Here is a 19,397-nt window from a genome sequence, read left to right as displayed (position 1 = left end):
GCCCGCCAAACCTGTTTCTATTGATTTTCGCCATCGCCCAGACCCGGCCAAGTTCATTAAAGTCACATCAGGGGCGGAAGCTTTACGGCACGCCCCCGTCCCGGCCCGGCCCGGACCGAAACCACAAATAGACACACAGGCTACAACTGCAGAAACAACAACAAACAAACTGAGAGGCCACAAATCAACGCCTAACCGCAAAGGGCAGAAGGCAGGGGGGCAGCAAGCAGTTGGGTAGTAGCGGAGCGGCAAAAAAGGCGACGCCGCCATTTTGTCTATCCCCGTCGAGTCGGCCATTAAATATGCAAAAAGCAACATGCGAAAAAAAGTGTTGCATACTTTTAGTTGCTGCGCCAACCGCAAAAAGGCAGCGAGCGCGCGAGCGGTGGGAGCGAAAGCGAAAGAGGAGCCCGCAACAGGAAGCCGGTAAAATAAATAAAATGAGAAAGGCGAAACGAGAAAGGAGAAAGGCGGCAGGCGAGAGTCAGACTGACTCTCCCATCCTTTAGTCTCCTCTTTTGCTTCTTCTTCTCCTTCCGCGTTTATGTATTTTTTGTTTCTTTTTTTTTTTTGCCATCCTTTACGGGGCCATTCATTAGCATAGACATAGAGAAGCAATATTGAATTTCTATGCCTGGGATATATGTGTGTGTGGGGGGCTACAAATTGTGGGTGTATGAGTGGGTGGGTGTGCGAGGTCACAAGGTTGCGAAAAAATGTTTCACGCTTTGGTGAGTTAAAAGGAGGAAATCACAGCGACGCACTGAAGTGTGGCAAAGGCAAAGGCAAAGGAGCCACCAGATGTGGGTTTGGCGAGTGGGAATAGGTCCTGACAGGCTCAAGCAGCGCCTGGGGATCAAATTAGTCGAGTTTTTTTGAAAAGAATGTGGTAAATTCTAGACTTTATGCACGATAAGTGGTGAGTAAAGTGCTTGAACGAAGGGGTTCAGGATTGGGAGTGGGAGTGACGGGTTTGAGCCGTCAGGAGGCAGGACGAGGCTGGAATATGAGCCGATAAAGCTGTTCCAAGTGGGGGATTTGAAGTGGCAGCCAGACAGTCGTCACATGTCATTCCTACAAACAGGAAGTTCGAAACGAGGAAGCGCACGGATATTGACATCAGTTATTGGCACAGGAGAGGGCGTAAGGTTGGACGTAAACCCCATAAAGATGCGAATCGAGACTCAAGGGTTGTAACACTCCAAAGCATCATTGAAACTTGTGTTATTATTTTAATGATTCACCCACTAAAACTTTCAAAAATTCAAGACTTCCAAATTAATTCCTTAAAGTATCCACTCTTTTATCTCTCGGCTTAGGGAATGCGGGTTTACCGAAAATTCCGAGCTTCTTTCAAAGAGATTCCTTATATAGACAAAGTTTATATTCCGTTCGTATTGGACCTCTTTGCCCAAAAAAAAAGACTCCACCGCCAGAGGCCTCAACCCCGCATGGAACACATCCTGTTTGCCGCTTTGTCTGCGGTTTGTCATCATCCACATTGTCCTCGACATCGACTGGCGATGGCGACGGCGACGTGTGTGGGCCTCTGTAGGAATTTTTATGAATTATAAGCGAGAGGCATCTCGTCACAAAAACCCAAACGGCGAAATATGTAAAAATGTTCTCGCAGGAGGAGGATGACAGCGACATTGACAATGAGGCGGTATTAAGTGGCTGCCAGACGCTCGCAACAACAAAGCGCTGATTGACAGGAAGGTAGTCTCACACACAGACACAAAAGGGCTACCAGGGGGGGTTAGGGTAACCAGAAGGCAGGCGAAATTCCAGCACACAGATGCAGCCATAGGGGGGAGGGTGGAGTACAGAGGAGACAGTCGTTAGGCCGATCAACGGAGCGTGGCCAGGATATGTGGGCTGACGGCTTGAGCCCTCGCTCAGGTTTTTATCGATTTTTGGTTCTCACAAAAGGGTTCAGAACCGAGGGACAGACCTGGAGGTGGAGGCGGGAACCGAGTTTGGGTTTTTTTTGGGTTCATTCTGCAATTGCATTTCAGGCGAACTGGCGATGCATTATAGCTCTTAGTCCATATAAATTAGCAACGGTTGATTGACCCTAACAATGTCACAGTTTGGTAAACGAAAAGAAAGGTAACCCCTATGCGATGAACATACCCCCAGTAGGGTCTTCCCGATGCCATGAAAGCATATGCTTCATGTTTCTAATTACATTAATTACAATAAACCATAGTGTTGAATGCAAATGTTGGGTCTCCGCCACCTGGCTGCACGTGTTCCCGATGCTTTTGGAGGTGGTGTTATAAAAGATATAGGTTTCCTCGACACATTTGTCGCAGCTCTGCCGTATCAGCCGACGCGCCGTTTATGGAACTCGAAAACCTGGCGGGGAATTTAAAAAGAAAACTTTTTTTTTGGCTTCAACCCATTTGGGCTGTCTGCAGGAAGGGGTTTATTGTTTCTGGTTTTATGGGTATTCAAAAATAGAAAAATTAAACGGATGGTTAGGAAAGTGTCTACTTTGAAACCCCTATCGAAGTTGTACCATTTTGTTTATAAAAAAAACATACAAACTGGACATCACATGCTCTAATTACAAAATACTTTTTGTTATTTATAAGCACCCCTCTAAAAAGGACGATGAGTAGACCCTTGAATGACAAGTTTTATATGGAACCATTTTTGACACCTGGTGTGCGGTCCTCCGTGTAATTCCCTGGAGAGCTTCCCAGGACATTTGCATGCCATGGGGTTGGTTGGTCCTGGGCCTGGTTCGCTCTAATTTGGGTCGAACCTTGGACAAAACGGATACAAGCTAAGCATTCGCTATCAGAAAGTGTTGACTGTGAAGAATTACACTACTCGTATGACTAATCTATGTCAGCAAGTTTGGAAGTAAACCCTGATTAATGAACCATCCCGGGCGTACGTTGGAGACGATCCCCTCGATTCGTGCCTTTGGCAACTTAGAACTTAATTAAAAAACCAAATTATTTGTGTTGCAACATATAGCTTGGGCCGAGACTGAGACTTCCCGCATTTTTGGGGATTTTGTGGATGGGATGGGCCACTTTTCGGGCTGGGCTTCTGCTCCGGCACGACCATGAGCCCATTCCGGAGGAGGCGGAGGGATCGGTGCTAATGACGCTTCATTGTTTTGCGATGCGTAAAATGTTTGGATGACTCCCGGGCCAGACAATCGACGATGGCTAATTCCTAGCGGGGCAAACAGCAGCGACTTGCTTGAATGCCTCCGACAAATCAAGTGAGAAAGATGATGAGCTTCATAATGCATACAGAATACCCCTCGATAGTGTCGAAGATCTTGCGGAGCATGCGGGACGATGACCGGCAATTCATTTCCGCCGCTCCGAAGCCAAACACAAAATTTAATATGCTCCGCTGCAATCGCAATTTTGCGCAGTGAACTGTATCCGAGAGTTAATTAGCTTCTCGAAATCGTCTCTATAATGGTCGCATCTAGGGGCACTCGGTTGTCATTTACATATAATATGGTATTCTTTGAGGAACTTGGACAGAAGTAAGCGGCCCAGATAAGGGCTAGGCGATGAAAAGGAAACAAAACAGGAAATCTTAATGTCTGTGTGGTCTGGTCCCTTGTGGAGTGGAAAAAGGGTTCGTTCCTGGGAGTGCAAGAAAGTGAAAACATGGAATACATTTAAGATGGCCTATCGATCTGTTTACTTTGCATTTTTTGATTAAGGGAATCGCTTTCGAGTTCATTATCATACATTCTTGACTTTTTTCAAATCTGGGGAAAAGGAAGTCATGGTAGTTTATAAACTCTAATATTTTTCTTCCTTTAAGAAACTAAACATAATTGCTTTTAATTTCCTCTTTGAACAGATGTGCTGCCGAAACGAATTGATTTGGAAATCCAGGCAAGTAAAAAATCCCCCAACTCTCTAGTCACACCTCCTACTGGTTATTACCAGACCTTTTTCCAAAAACCATTTTCTAATATTATTAACACTTAGTCTGCTCGTCTAGAAACAATGAAGATGGCGCCGCAACTTCACATTCTCTTGACCTTTTTTGTTCAGAAGACTCGTAACACTTGAACATTTTTTCACAAGTGTATCATTTTAAATTGATTAACATTCTGAGAAAAAAAAAAATATGAAAAAAACAAAAACACACCATGGAAGACAATAAAAACGCAACTGGCAAACAAACTGAGGGCGGGAGTAGCCGCCAAAAACAAAAAAAAGAAAAGAAAAGGCCGCTGGAGGCACAAACGAATTATTTCTCCTTGCGGCATTCCCAACTCCAGACATGTCGAGAGGGGCACTGCAAAATTAAAGAAATTGTGGCACCTGTGCACCGTCTTGTTGGTATCTGTAGGTATACCCCTATGTAGACGTGTATCTTATTGTATCTGTAAATGTATCTGGGGGTCTGAGTTTGCCTTTTGTGCGCCGTTGCCGCCTTCGCAGGCGAACCGTATAAATAAACTTGCGGCCAAGTTATGACAGTCGACTGCTGCTACAGCCGAGGACCGCAGGAAACATTATTCTTGGCTAGATGCTAATTAATTAGGAGACGGCGAGGAGTAAGAGACCAATTTCGGTGGCGTGCCCCGTGTGGGAAGCGACACAATCTTGTGTCGAAAAACTCACGAACAAAAAATGCCACAAAATAAAACATTTCGTGTGTCTGTGGCTGTTCCAATGCCTGACAGGTATAAATTTTTTCGATTGTTGTTTTCGTCGGCTTCTGAATAAATGGCCCGGGGCAAGGGATCCAACATAATAAGGCTAAATAAAACCAAATTTTACGGAAATGAAACTAATACAAGTCTGTTTACATAAATAACAACTGGGAGGTTCGGAGATATCTATCTTGAAAAGGGAATTTAAATATATAATTTCAGCAAGATATCAAGATATCAAGAATTATTAAATCAATGTCCCCACAATATTTTTGTTTATGCACATGCCGTCGGTAGACGTTCCGCAACTTCAAGCCACTTGCACACGAAACTCAACCATAAATCTCTATTAATGTTTTCATAAAAAAACTCTTCACATTCAATTACATTTATTTAAATTTTTTCATTCAACTCGGGGAGAAGCGAAACTTTTCTTAGGCCTACCATTGAGGCCCGTAATCATATACAACAACTCTATAATTGTTCGTTTGGGGGCGGGCTCCGACATCATCATCATCATCATCTACATCTTGATAATACTTATAAGAAGAAATCTTGGGTCCGCAATTTGTGCCATTAAGCTAATAAAGAATCCGCCGCGCAATTGGCCGCGAAAACTTTTTTCAAAGATATTATAGAAATGATAGCCCGATTGCCAAGCCCCGTTTGAGGAACTCGCCTACGGCTTGTTTACACAAATTTTAATTGGTGTAATTATGGTTTTTACACGAAATTAATTATGCATGCGCAATGGTGGCTGCATTTTCGCGTCTTGCGGATACGATATTCATCGGATACGCCGCAACGGCCCCAGATATAATCTCTTATTTCGTTTCTAAACATTTTCAAATGAGCAGAAAAGGGGAAAAAGGGGGCTAATGGCAGATGAAGACATTCAAATAAACGATATCTTGGGAGCTCTCCGCCCTAATTGCCTGTGGAGAATAGAAGCCAGAGATCAGGCTGCAGTGTTTATCTGGCCAAGTGGGGTGTTGCCAAAGAGCCAACAATGAATGCATCTGGCACAGAAGATAACGGCCAGAAGAACCACCAACTTGAAACTTGAAAGAATCTCAAGCGACAAATTATGTGAGGAAAGATAAAAGTCCATCCAAAATGTGTGGAATTCTTTATTTATAATTTTACGACCTGCTGATGCTTCTGCGTTTTGTGTTTAAATATAAAGAAACCTGATTAGCCCAAGATGTTGACAGCTTGACATTTGGTTAATTTGTATTTGGACAACACAACAATCCCCAACCCCCCCATAAAAAAAAGGGGGAAAACAGGTGAAAAACCATTTATGAGAGGAATTATTAGACACTTGGTAGAATTTCACAATCACTCAAGATTTGTTTGTTTCTCAGGAAGATATTTGAAGAAGATATAATATCTCTTTACCTTTCACAAATTTAAAATCGCACAACTGACTAAGCACTTTCGAAGGATACTTTCTTTTCAAATCCGAATGCCTTGAGAAATATCATTGCTTTTCAGCGTTGGATTGATGATTGTACTCCGTCGTTCCGTAGTTTCTTGTTTTTTGAAAAAATTCTTCACTTTCACGCACTTTACCAAACGATCTTTGTAACTTTTGGTTTCTTTTTAAGATATTTCTTTTCTTTTTTTGAAAAAACACTCTAAGGGGAGACTCTATTTTGGCCGTCTTCAGGTGGCGCACTTCACGACACACTTAGCCCCGTGTAGGTGGCTACCGTAGGTGCTCCGTGGTGACCGCATTTTGCGGCAAGTTGAGCAAAAATATTCAAAATAACACTTTCTTCTATTTCGGATTCGATTTTAAGAAGAACTCGCGACGCGTGCGGATAGTCCAGATCGATTCAATGCGGTCTAGTTTGTGGCGAATGCCGAGGGGACTCCGAGAGGTACGAGAGTGTTGTTGTTGCCACGAGCGCTGGGATGTAAGTGCGAGGGCGGCCCGCTGCCTGCAACAGCGTCAGCGTTCATGTAACGAAACGAACGGCGGTCGATGAGCGATTGAGACCGCCGAGTGTTGTAACTTGCAGCAGAGCCCCCGACAGCGACGAGGTTGCATGGTGACCCGCTCTCATGTGGAAGCTAAGAGAGTGGAAGCCTCGTCGTCGTCGTCGTCGGTGGATGAAAATCTGTAGCGCTCTTCTGTATTCTGTGGGTTATGTTTTTCTCGGCTCTATGTTACCTTCCGTCGTGGTGTCCTGATGTCCTGAAATTTTGCCACCAAATTTTATTTTTGTTCGTTTTATAGATTCCTTTTTGGTAGTAACTCTGTTGTCTAAAATCCAATTGGAGTGCTCTAAGGACCAAGTCACAGATAAGTCCTGAAGGCTACCCCACCGAGAGCAGAAAATCAATTTGGCGGATCTGGTATACATATGCTTAACCCTTTCCATTAGTTGTATTTAATACTCCAGCTCATGTGTGCGCGCCACAGCTCCTCCTCTCTGTCCAGCGGGTCATCTGTGGCAGTACCCCCAAAGAGTGGCACTTACCTGCCCAGGCAATTTACCTGTTTGTTTCCATCTCTCCCGCTCGCCCGCTCTCCCCGTATAAGAGAGACTTCGCGTAGAAGAGATACAGATACAAGAATGTATCTCAACTGGCATGCGCCGAGCGAACGGATGGAATCTAAGCGGAACAAAACAAAGAGCGAGTTTTGAACTGTTGATTTGTTTTTGGTCTGCCCCCCAAAAAAATAAAATCATTGGCCCCCCCGCCTGCCATCCACCAGTCTTCCCAGCTACCCAGTCCTGCCCCACGCAGATGTTGCACTGATGAATTTTCAATAATTGCCGCTCGCATTAATCAAGATATTCGCACACGCAACCGAACGCGGCGAGATGCATTCTCCAGATACATTCGCCGTGCGTAACGCGTGCCCCAAAACTTGTCATAATGTGGCATTATGACCAGCTTAGTTCCGTCGGCTCACCACCCCCACCCCCCTATTCCGATAGCCGAGCAAGCAGGAGAAGGGGCGGCATGGGGTTAGCGGGCGTGGAGAACGCCGATCTTGTCATGATTTATGAACGCCTCGGGTTGTTTGTGCAATACAAACTCTCCGATAGAATCTTTACGAAGTGGGGGTGGGTGTAGGTGCTGAAGGTGGGGAAATTTTTTGGGGGGTGGGGCGGCGGAACCGCGGCACTTGTACAATAGATGATATCGCACCGGTTTATGGTCTCGCCGCTCAAATTTGATTGATTGGTCGTACATAAGGGACACAGATACATGCACTGAGAAAAAATATATAAACCTTGCCAGTCTGTCCAATGGGTGAAAAATTTTTAAAGAAATTTAAGAAGGTTTTAGAGAGTTTTGTTACCATCTGGATGTAGGCTAGGGCCTCTTAAGGAAGTATATTCTCTTGTACCTTCTTGTAACTCTTCTAACTTCTAGCTAGCAGTAACTGTTTTATCAAATACTAACTAATACTAAAAGATTCCAATGCCCAACCTTAAATTTCGAACACACCTGGCTCCACTACATAGATCTATAGAGCCCCTTGCCTGCAGGCTATCATGATAGGGATACGAATGGCCTGTACTTATCCAACCCAGGAACAATAAACAACGCAATCTTGTCCATCCGTCAAGAACAAAAACGGCTCATACTGACGGCTAAATTTGAGGAGCAAACAAACGTGGCAACACGCCAGTAGAGATAATTGTTTACCCAAAGTACCCGTACTCGTATCGGACAGACTGAATCCTCATCGCCGGAGCAATGCAAATATACTTCGATGATAACGTTCTCCAATGGACAGGGAGTATCTCTCTCCTTCGATTCGATGGCAATTTGTATATTTATCAGGCGACTGATTGCATTTTTGTGTAAATTCTCGCCTATAACCGTTCGGTGCCACATTGCGCATGCGCAGCCGCTGAGTTATGGAATGGACTTGTGGACTTGTGTTTGCCTTCTCGGAAATGAGAAATGACTAATTGATAAGAATAGACATAGGCTAGGCACTCAACATTTCCTGCTGCAGGAAACAGTGCCCTGCCACTGGCACTGCCGCAAGGCACTCCCATCGCCATCGCCTTCACCATCGCCACATCTCCATCTTTGAGTTGACTCTTCAAGTTTTGCCATTTTACCATTTGATACATTTTTAGACCATCACGCGCGTGCCAAGTTGGAGCGTTTCCACTACCTCGATTCACAAATTTGCGTTAATCCCCCGCCCGGCTTCCCTCCGATGGGGATTCTCGGCATTCCGCTCACGTACACGCATATCAATTGTTACTGCTTCGAGGCTCTGACAAATGACGGGTGGAGCAGGGGGAGGTGGAGGAGGACGTGGAATGACGGCTATGGGCTGCCTTAGCCATATCCAGAATATGCATATCCATGAACATTGGCGGGATTGTCGGCTGTCTGTTATCTGTTGCTCTGCCGATGAAATATGCCAATAGGGAGAGTTGGGGGTATATCTTTCAACAAGTCTGAAAGTATTTCCCAAACTTGAGCTCAAGTTCCAAGTTTATTGAAAAACAATTTATACAGCTTATACATATACTTCCAAAAAAAAGAAAACTACGCTTTAAAAATAGTAATACCCAACCAGTTTTGAAAAAGAGAGAAAATTGCTAAACTATCCCCAAAAAAATGCATATTTTGAGTTCTTAGTTTTTTGTCCATCGACTCTTTTTCATTGACAGTTGACAGGCAAGTACTTAACAATAAGCCCGATTCCGATATTTTCACACAGACAACAAAATCAAGTAAACTCTGTTGATAAACAGATTTCCAAAAGCAATTTTCCACTCATCAGGGAGGAGCAGACACCCATCTATCCTCCGGCAGACAGTGTCTATCCTCCCCAACCAGTTGCAGTTGCTTCACTGGCTGCAGTTACTGATGTTGCTGCTATGCTGTTGCAGTTGCAGTTGCAGCAGCCGACTACTTGTTAATCCCCCAAGCGCATCAGCAACAGGAGCAGCAGCAATACGAAAATATTCCAACAAGTAAGCCAAATTCTTCTTTTTTTTGATACCCTAGATAAGGTGTTATCGAACTATAGAAAGTCTGTAACTGACCAGAAAAGGTATATATCTTAGTCCTCAAATGAGAATCAGAAGTTGAGTCCAGAATTATCACCTCAAACTATTTGAAACATTTTTCAAACTCAAATATAGGGTATTAGTACACTGATTGCAATCCATCTTTTCTTCTTTTTGTATTCACTTTGGCTAGTTTGTGTTTTGACTGGGCTTGGGCTTCTATTCTAAGCTCGTGGATGTGTTAATTGACCAAAATTTCGTACACATTGCTGCCGGGCAGCAGCAGAGTTCTGGCTGAAAAGAAGGAGCACGATAGCCAGTAATTGTACTGGGGAACTGCAGATGGTCGATATTAAATCCCTGTAAAACTTAATTAGAAATTCCATTTTTGGCTTTTGAGAGCATTAAACGTGACGCGTTACCAATTATCGACCCTCTGCATAGCCCTGGCCTCTGTTCTGGCACTTTTATTGGTTTGGATTCGATTCGCAATCGTTGTGCCCCATCTACCCTGCCCCTGACTATGCCCCTGCCACTGCTTCTATGTATCTCTGGCTCTGCTCTAGCCCCTGCCCCTGACATTTTGGCCAAAATCCTTCCTTTGCAATGTTGCGTTAAGCTTTGCCGTACTCATCGCCAATTAAAAATGCCTTTTGAATGGCCAGCCAGATAAATAACATTGTAGTACTGCAGTGGAGATATACTAGTAAAATGAAGTGGATATGCTTGTTAGTTTCAAACAAGTGAACATTCGATTTATTCAAATCTTGTGTAATCTTAAAATAAAACTATATTTTGTATGCAAAAAAAAACAACATCTTTCAATCTTTGAGAAATAAATATAAAATGGTATCAAGTAGATACTTGGAAGATGAAAAGTATATATAATTGGAAGTTAAAGAGCAGTATAAGTACTATAACTTATTAAATATAATAGTTCCGTTGTTTATGTTTTTTTCCAAGATTTCATTGCTATTATATTAGACTTAGTATATCCTACATATAAGTTTAGAATGGTTTATAGATTAATTTAAGACCCTTAAACACTGCCCATTAAAACTCCCATTAAACTAATTCAAGTAAAAAACATTTTAAATACATTGACTTACTTTTTTCCAAACATTTTCTTCTGAACTGTCATCAGGTTTTCTCCGAAAGTGCACAGGTCAGCGGCTGCACGACCAACTGCACCGGAAATGCGTTTGCAAAATGGCGCCGACGTGCGTGCTAATGAACGTTCGACGAAACTCCGGTACGAAAGGATGTACGGCCGGGAGTTGGGAGTCCGGATTCCGGAAGAAGTGAAGCCAGAGGGGGATAATGCAGGACGAGACAGACTGATGGGCCGTGCCTACCAACAAACTAAATGAAAGCTAGGCATTGAGGCACAGTAGACAGTAGGTCGTAAAATTTTGGTAATTCATTTTTATGTTTTTGAAATATGGCTGGAAGTGTTAGAGTATCCTAAAGTAAAGCTTACAACGATTACGATACATCTTTTTTAAAACTAAAAAAAATATTTTTAAAATGTATTCTAGTAAATATTACCTTTACGATCTTACTTATAGCATTAAAGAGTACAGATAAGTATAAAAAGGAAACATTAATGATACTGATAAAATGTTTGTTAATCTGCTAACAATATTTCTTCCATTATATCCCTTAACTATAATATGTCTATGATTTAGTAAGATTTTTTTTTTTTGCCCACCGTGCCGGCTTTCAATGTTAATTCGCCAAATCAGATGCCAGCTGACCCACGCTCCTCACGCCCTGTTGTGTATTGAAAAATCACGGGCCCAAAATTGAACAGATTTTGTCCATTTTGTGGTTGTGTGCTTACAGCATCAGCCACAATATAGCATCGGGAACAATTGAAGCCACCCAGTTGGTCTTTTGCCGGGCTTTCCCATTGAAGGATTGCTTAGTATGCAAGGCAGCGAAATTTTAACGTAAAACGCAAAAGCACTGCCAAATTTGACTAGAATGGTAAGCGATGTTGGCTGGTTGGTTGGTTGGCTGGTTGGTTTGGCTTCGTTGTTCTGGTGGCCGGAGGGGCTGGAGCCGGAGTAATGACAGTCAACTGTCAAAACTTCAAATGCATGAGCCGCATTATGAATAGGGGCAGGAGAATCTGGTTATCCGACGGGGATATTTCGGGAAGGCAATTCCGCAGAAATCGGCGAAAAGCGTTCTCCCCACTAAAGCTAATGGAAAGTACTTTAATGTAAGTATCGGCCGTAAGTTTCCTTTATAATATTATTGTTCTAATTCTGTACTTGAAGCTGTTTTTGAAAAACAGCAACGCTTATGGTGTAATAACTTGGCTGACCCGTCACTTTAAATGGCTGACAGCTGTCATAAAATGTTGTTGCGTTAATGCTCACTTTTCGCAATTAAATAAAGATGTCGTAAAATGCCGTTTCGGGTTTTTACGACTCAGCCATGATTCGAAAGGTGTCAGAAATGTGCGTTGAATATTGTATAATTAGAATTTTATTTAACCATCGACAAAAGGAAGAACAGAGCGGAAGACGCTAAGTTGGCAAGACGAAAAGTTGTCAGAAATCGATTACGAACGTGACGCAGTAAAAAATCAAATAAAGTTATTAAAATATTTCGTAAAAACTGTCATTCTGTCTGGTAAGTTGTCGTTTTATATGAAAAGCTTCACTCACTTTTGATCATAAATTTCTCAATCAAATGGCAGTTGCACGTTTCGGAAATAACAGAATACGAACACTTTTAAAGCCAATATTTAAATACAACGTAAAGAAGTCGCTGTTTCCGATTATTTTTCAATTAAGAACTTGTCAACCAAACTATAGAGTTCTTGGAAGTAACTACCGAAATTAGTAATCACTAACAGAAACCACAAAACATAAATTGTGTAATAGAATATTTATTAAACTGAAAAAATCACCTATTTTTGTTTTATTTTTTTCATACCAAAAACTAATATTTAGTTCCAAAAAAGAGAGGTAAAAGAACCCACTAACCCGGAATTTTGACTCCAAAAAAGCAACCGCGTCAGAAAAACAACCAAACCACAAAAACAGAGCAGAGAACGGGAGTGTCCGGAATGCATTCCTATATTGCTTTATCCAGTGTACCTTTGGCTGCACTTCATTTATTGCATTCCATTTATGCAATTGCACCGAAATCCATTTTTGCGGTTAATGGAATAATCATTTATTTAAATAAAATTTATTTGACACGTCACTAAGAGCAGTTCACAATGGAAATTGGCTTTGTTGCTGCTTGCCTCTTTGTGTATAAATTGTGTTGACCAAAACATGGGTTTCGACCACGCCATCCAAAATCATCCAGTACCCTGGCTGGCTCTATACTGCCAGACTGTTGGGTAGAATTCATTGGCACAGAGCGTCGCGAATATAAATAATTTATACTCTGAATTTGAAATGAGCGACTAATAGACAATAATTTAAAAGTATTAAGTCATGGATTGTATTTAAGCTTTTAAAAAACCGTTTTTTTAACTTTTTGATTATGAAGTTATTTAGTCATAATAAAATTTAGGTTGATGAAGACTGAAAGAAAATAGATGTACAAATCGTTTAAGGTATTCCGCTCAAGAATCGGATGATTATTGGCAAAGATATAGCCATCGTTGTGGGCCACATTGAGGCCCCATGCATTTTTGCAGATTTTTGAAGGGGACCCTCCAGAAAATTTGACAAAAAATCTGAAAAATAATTTGTTTCTAGATTTTGATGCAGATGGATAGAAAATCTATGTACAAATCGTTTAAGGTATTCCGCTCAAGAATCGGATGATTTTTGGCAAAGATATAGCCATCGCTGTGGGCCACTTTGGGGCCCCATGCATTTTTGTAGATTTTTGAAAGGGACCCTCCAGATAATTTGACAAAACATCTGAAAAATAATTTGTTTTTAGATATTGATGCAGATGGATAGAAAATCTATGTACAAATCGTTTAAGGTATTCCGCTCAAGAATCGGATGATTTTTGGCAAAGATATAGCCATCGCTATTGGCCACATTAGGGCCCCATGCATTTTTGTAGATTTTTGAAAAGGACCCTCCAGAAAATTTAACAAAAAATAAAGAAAAATTATGATTAACAAATGAATTGTTTTATTATTTTTAGGGAATTCTAAATGTATGTGATTATTTCAATGTTACATGTAACAATGTTTATATATTTTAGTTAAAAAAAAAACTCCTCCTTGCCTGCAAAAAAAAATAAAAAGTGGAAAATTCTGTAAACTCCATTATTTTGTTCACCAACCCCGGAAAGAGGAACATCCAGACATAGATTTGGTATGGGACAAACAAAAAAGTTCATTCTTCTGCAACGTTACAGAAATTCCAACAAAAATCCACATGCCACACAAGTGAAGCATGGGGAAAAATTGAATTGCAACTGTCAAAAATTCAGGTCCAACTTAGAGCTTTGAATGCATTGACATATTCGGACCCCCGACGGTGGATGGAATTTACATTTTGGCATTTGCTTATTTCACAATGGAATTTTATTAGTGCACCTCAGTTATCTGGACCGGATGGATGGCTCGAGTGTGGATAACTTATAGGAAGTTGCAGCTAGCTTTCAGTTTGATGGCCATATGCAAATAGTTGGCCCAGTAGAGTCTGTGTCGGATCCTGTGACTTGTAAATCGTCCAATGTTCATTTATATTTCAGACATGATTTGGTTGGAAAATAACTGTTGCATACTTCGTTGCGGTTTTCGAAATTGCAAACTAGACATTTTCGGGAGTTTCTCAAAATACTTAGCAGTCGAAAAGTTTTGGGAAACTCCTCTTGACGAGAAAGCTCAACTAACTTGCAAATGTCAAGCAGAAAATGAAAATTAGACACGAAAATGGCAAACTTGCGCCACTCACTGGGGTCCATTCTCGACCTGGCTCGAAACGACCCTCACAAACATAGACATTTGGGCATAAATATTTAAGTGGAATGCGTTTGCGTTCCACTGACGTTGGCAAATAAAACACAAAACGAACAAAAAACACAAAAAGAATTCCATTGAAATTCCCTCCAACGTCGGAGTTTTTCGTGTACATGTGAAAAAGTGAAACCAAGCGACACGAAGGTTGCGACATCAGTGGCCATTTTTTTTTTGCTCTCCGTCGGCACACGTTGCGTATGAATAATTTATTTAATGAATTTGTAGCTGAAACCTGCCACTGGCTCTGCTACTGTCGATGCTGGTGCTGCTGCTGCTACTGTTACTGCTCCTGCCGCTGCCGGCCATTGTATGTGAGTATCTGAATGGGTGTAGATATGTATTTATTTTTGACTCCGCTGCAGACATATAATAAAATTCTTGTTGCTTTCCCTTTGGTTCCGTCGATTTGTTGCCGGCGTACGTTTCGTATGGTTTTGCTTCCTTGCAATTGTTTGTTGTTTCATTCTCTCACCTTCTTTATATCCTTTATCCTGACAACTCCAAATATACGAATCCTTCTTAGCAGGAGCGTATGAGCCAGAGGGCTGATTGGTAAGTTTTTAACCTCAAGAAGTGACTTAAGACTTTAATAAAATTACCTAGACCACCTTTAAGGCTATCATTTATAGCCCTCAACCCAAAGGACCTTACAACTTAATTAACAACCCTCGTTCGCGCTATACAAAATGACCTTTGAATATTGCCGTTGTTCGTTTTTCTTCCTAGCACTTGAAATTATTTATTTATAGTTCATTTGCGAGTTGGCATTCAAAATTGTTATGTGAAACGTGAAATCGAGACTGGAGGTCCTGTAGCTATGGACCTCTGGAGCTCTGGAGCTTCGAAGAGCACAAACAAGGATAAAGACTGTCGCAGGACCTGGACCTGGGGAAATTTATGTGCATGGCACAGAGCCAAAACAAATTGGCTAGCGAGGAAGGACACAAAATTTCCTGATCGATACATTTTGAGAACGGTTGTGGGGTGGAGGAAGGTCCTCGGCTGCCAAGTTCTTTCAATTAGCATGCACAAGCATTAGCGTAGCTGGGCATTAAACAATAAGCCAAAAGCAAATAGAGATTTAACTTACTCCAGGGCAGGAGCAGCAGCATCAGCAGGAGCAGTTTCAAAAGGCATTAAAATTGCATTTCCCTTGTCGAGGACAATTATGCAAGGAAACCGCAGGACGTAAGAGATGTCGGGGCTCAAAGCAAGCCACTTAATTTAAAATTTTAAAATCCTCTTGGGCAAATTTCATCGACCACACTCAATTATACGGAAGCCACAGTAGTCTGCTGCTGCCTGGACAGAAATATGCACATTGTCCATACCATACATATAGGCAGTGTCCACTTGATGTGACATCTATAGATACATTTGTATCTCATTGTATGCATGACAAAACAAGAACGACAACGAGAGGTTGTTGGCACATTTACAATATCCTTCACAGTTAAGTCAAGCACACACACACACACACAGTCGACAGGACCAATAACATATTCTAATTTATTTTGTCTCAGCTCATTTGTTTTCAAGTTTTCTTCCTCTGTCAAATGAAAATGTATCTGCAGATGCAGTATGTCATTATCCACACGCAGCCACTTCATGGATGGCACACAAGAGCTTCGAATGTCCTGAATATGACAGGACAAAGTGTCTAGTCATATTTTGGCACATTTAATTTCGGTTCGCATCTTTGAAACCCTTTTGACAGTCACTCGACCTATTCAATGGGAATCAATAGACCACAGGTTTTGGATTACTAATAGAGCTCTGTGTGCTTCTGACTCTTTTGTAATTAAGCTTGCCCCCAAAGATTTGATCTTGAGGCATAACTGCAGATGGAAGTTTCCGCGTGCCATTCCTGATCAGAAAGGCAGCCTCCTCTGAGGTTCAATGAACCACTTCGTGGTTTTTCATCGTATTGAGGAAACGTTCCCCCAAAGCAGCAAGCAAAGCATCGAGCTGAGCAACAAATCATTAAAAATGTATTTTCAATTTCGCCGCAGCTTCTCTGAGGAGGAGCTCCGGATAAATGTATGGATTGCGAACTGCTGCAAAACTCGTTCCATCTCCAATTTTCTTCGTCGTAGTCGTCGTGGGGCAGAGTGGGATGACACTGTGTCGTCTGCAACAAATAAAAAGTTGCAAAACACTTACTGCCATTTCGTGGCAGATGCCCCCAAAGCTTGAAGCCAAAGGACTTTTGTGGGTGTCCTACGATGGGCATATAGCCCTGAGAAGTGCACTGCCAAGTACTGTACTGGTTGTGGTTTTGGTTCAGCTCTCAGGGATTTCTAATTTGCAGCCACCTGCATCCACAACGCCGGTCACGCCCACCTGTAAACGAAATCTCGGCGATCGCAATTAATTAACCGCAGCCTCAACAGGTCCCCGTTGCCCCGCACCCTGCCTGGCCTCAATCAAACGCATCAAGTCGAGGCTCAGTGCCAGTTTCGTGCAATCTTGATAGAGTTCCACCTTCCGCCACTTTGTCTTCGAGACTCAGCTCGGGGAGTAAATTGCACTCACAATTTTAAGAAACTCTGCGACTCGTTCCGGAATTGCACATTGGTTTAAAAATTTGGGTTGTTGAGATGATAATTGGAAAAAATATAACACTTCCCTATAAAGAATTACTTTTTATAAAAATCGTAAGAATATATATATTAAAAACAGTTTATTCTTAAAACGGTCACTTTTTTATAGTCATCAAGCTTCATTCCTTACTCCTTACTACTACCTTTTTAAGCCCTTCAATAATGTGTATTTGAAAACATAAATTTATATTACCTGTAAGGTGAATATGATTCTTACTATACTATCTAAATTATAATACTTACATCTTATGTGCTAAAAAGTACTTCATTTGGATTTCTTCTCACATAAGTTGTAGTTCGTCATAAGTTCGTCACCTACCTTTCTAGATAACAACCTCAACCTCTTGGATAATATTGATTTTTTTTTTAAGTGCCTCCTTTTCTGCAGTTCTTTAATCAAACATACACATAAGGAACTAATTTGAAGAAAGAGACTCGTTGGAAGTGTTGTAACACCTTGGCTGCTTCGTTCCGCCAGGCTACGAGGTGCCGAGCTTCATTTGAACGATCTGCCATTCGACTTCCTGCCACACCCACCGAACTATAAAGATGCTCCTGCAATTAATCTGAAATGTGAAAGATGCCGGGGGAACTACTGCCGCCTTCGATGCGGCTCTCTAGCTCATTGCCAACTTTTGAAAAGTGCATGGCAAGCTAGCGTTGAGTAATTGGATTTGCTTTGATCTCCTATAAATAGCAGATGCCACTCCAAAGTGCAAAGGATGTTTAATTAAAAGTGTGCCTATCCAAATACCGACTCTCTGAATGATGACTCTACTTCTAGATGTCGAAAAAGGTATAAAATATTCTTCACCATTTCTTCGACATTCTAATTTTTTGGCTTTCATCGAACTGGGTCAGTTAAATTTCGATTTAAAGGGCTTCCTTTGGCTGGTCCGCGAACCTTCGCTATCTTGGCCATTGCGCCTCATTAATCAAATTAAATTGCACGAGAAATAGGCGATTGAAGGCTGGGGAATGTTGTGAAGAGCCATCGCTTCGCTCCGATGCCCCATGGCGATAGTTATAGGATGTCTCACTTGAAGGGGCAAGTCCGAGGGATGGAAATCCTGGGCAGTGAACCGCAAAGATTCCGCTGCGACAAGGTGTTTATGGACCTCGCAATGGACTCTTACTTTTGGTAGGTTAACTAATGCTATAATCTTACTTCAGGATTTTGTTTATTCTTAATGTGTATTGTAAAAGAAAAGTTTTAATATTTAATATAAAAGTTGATACTTTGAATAAAGTCATAATAAAATTGTTTAATTACATGGATTATGGTACATGACCCCCGATGTAATTACTCAGACACCAAAACTCCCACACTGCTTATTCGAATAAGATCAGATAATCCCAAGATCGCATGCCATGGGGGCTCCCCACTTTAAGCTCCTCAGTGTCAAAACATGCCAATTAAAGAGGGAAGGGAGTGAACTGAACATTCCAAAGTACCACATGCTGACAGTGCCTCGAGTCTCATAAATTATCGCTTTCTGGGGCATTATTTATATATTGCTTTCGATTCATCACCAGAAAATCGCATGATAACAAGTCGTTTTATTGATGCAAGCGTGTGACCAACTTGCTTATCGATGATACATACAGTTTATTTTTTGTTATTTTGTAAATAAAAAACAAGAATAAATAAATAAAAGACAAGAACCGATTAAAATAAGAATAAGCCCTCTGTAAAATGATTAATTAAAAACAAATCTTGGTTCAGAAAAAAGCAAAAAGATACGAATTTTAACCTTAACTCCATGTTTAATAATTTTTGGGTATTTTTTTTTTTTTGTTAATGGAAATCAAAAGTCCTTTTAACATGAAACCTACATTATGAAGCGCAAGTCCGAACCAAAAAAAATTCAGAACGCTGCCCATTTCTCAGCTTATTTCAATCAAAATCAAGTGCAGATCTCCATCTCAGACTGGGTTTTGGGGGGTTCGTAAGAAAATTACAGGCACAAAACACAAAAACTAATTTTCCAACAAATTAGACGCACAAGTAGATGCTAAACAACCCCTCCCTGGTACTTCTTTCTTTTGGCTTTTGTTCATAATTTATTCGCCATTCCTTTGACTTTCAATATACTCTATAAGGAGGAGTATATGAATTTATTTGGCATATTCTGAAGGTAAGTAAATAGCATTGGTAAGGGTCATAGGATAACTGAGACCTGGTA

The 19,397-nt window shown here is 41.4% G+C and overlaps 1 protein-coding gene and 2 long non-coding RNA genes across 5 annotated transcripts in view; 2 read left to right on the top strand and 1 right to left on the bottom strand.

Moving 5' to 3' along the window:
* Window positions 1-6,667, bottom strand: part of LOC108125396 (uncharacterized) — a 91,336-nt gene extending 84,669 nt beyond the window's left edge. For both annotated transcript variants that reach the window (XR_011442154.1, XM_017241567.3), the window contains exon 1: window positions 6,053-6,667. The gene's annotated coding sequence lies outside the window, so the exon portion shown is untranslated. The remainder of the gene's footprint in view (window positions 1-6,052) is intronic.
* LOC138925894 (uncharacterized) lies at window positions 2,621-4,319 on the top strand. 2 transcript variants are annotated; one of them, XR_011442124.1, is made up of 3 exons: window positions 3,441-3,771; window positions 3,847-3,881; window positions 3,978-4,319. It is a non-coding gene; the product is annotated as an uncharacterized lncRNA (long non-coding RNA). The 2 variants fall into 2 exon arrangements; XR_011442123.1 differs by having other exon boundaries at window positions 2,621-3,771; window positions 3,847-4,319.
* A 2,513-nt stretch (window positions 6,668-9,180) lies between the features above and the next one.
* On the top strand, window positions 9,181-10,828 carry LOC138925944 (uncharacterized). Its single transcript, XR_011442196.1, has 3 exons — window positions 9,181-9,319; window positions 9,397-9,618; window positions 10,799-10,828. It is a non-coding gene; the product is annotated as an uncharacterized lncRNA (long non-coding RNA).
* Window positions 10,829-19,397: the final 8,569 nt, after the last annotated feature.

The sequence above is a fragment of the Drosophila bipectinata genome, chromosome 2L, assembly GCF_030179905.1.
Source record: "Drosophila bipectinata strain 14024-0381.07 chromosome 2L, DbipHiC1v2, whole genome shotgun sequence".
In the NCBI taxonomy this organism is placed as follows: Eukaryota; Metazoa; Arthropoda; class Insecta; order Diptera; family Drosophilidae; genus Drosophila; species Drosophila bipectinata.
Note: the sequence above shows the minus strand (reverse complement) of the source record. Positions and strands in the feature narration are given on the sequence as shown.